This window comes from Lottia gigantea, assembly GCF_000327385.1.
Source record: "Lottia gigantea unplaced genomic scaffold LOTGIsca_559, whole genome shotgun sequence".
Classification (NCBI taxonomy): domain Eukaryota; kingdom Metazoa; phylum Mollusca; class Gastropoda; family Lottiidae; genus Lottia; species Lottia gigantea.
In genome coordinates this window covers 12,832-13,640 of record NW_008709917.1, presented here as the reverse complement: position 1 = coordinate 13,640, position 809 = coordinate 12,832, and the positions used below count along the sequence as shown (strand labels likewise).

The 809-nt window shown below is 32.3% G+C and overlaps 1 protein-coding gene across 1 annotated transcript in view; it reads right to left on the bottom strand.

Moving 5' to 3' along the window:
- The window catches only part of LOTGIDRAFT_175929 (hypothetical protein), a gene marked incomplete at both ends in the record, with an annotated part of 5,819 nt that overhangs the window by 592 nt on the left and 4,418 nt on the right, over nt 1-809 (bottom strand). The gene's annotated exons all lie outside the window — the stretch shown is intronic.

The window sequence follows — 809 nt, the reverse complement described above, 5'->3', positions numbered from 1 at the left end:
TTCGTACTCTATCCCTTACATAAAGGATATATCAAGTGTAAATGAGAAGACTGAACAATACATGTATATAAAGTCCAGTAAGATTATCGATGAGAGTGGTATGGCTGTTTAGACTAGACGAGATTGGTAGAATTCAGTAGGTAAGAAGAAAGGTTAGTCACACGGGGAAATAAAAAGGAAATTTTTAGACTCTAAGTGCAGTAGATGAGTTATAATAAAAACTAATAAAACTACGGAAAGAAAGTTTGTTCTATTTTCTATTTTTACTGGTATTTGTTAAAACAACATCCCCTCTATACAGGCAATGTGGCTTATGGTGTCTATTTGGTTTTAATTTTCATTTACATAGAATGTATTAGTGGTCTGAATCTTATATCAGTTATTGAATTATCCCCCTTTGACCACAAGGTAAACATATTATTGCAGTGTTCTATCGAACGCACTGCTTTGTTTTGAAAATGTTTTATTTTTTTTTTTCGAATTCTGCTGCCATTGCCCAGCATAAACTACGCATGCCACATTCTCACTTTTTCGATTTCCTTGTCAAACTCGTGAAACTAATTAATATGAATATAATTTGAAGCCATAAAATCTTCTTACAGCCAACCATTACTGATAAATCATCATTTTCGGGAAGATCTTGAGTACTCTTAACATGTAAATCTGATTTAGCATTAAAATCTTTCAGCGATATTGTTATTTTCATTTCATTCGATTTCGATTGTTCACATTCCTATCTGGCTTTTTTAGTTTCGGGTTCAATTTCCTCTTCCTTTTCATTCAAATATTGGTGCTGAACACAAAACTTA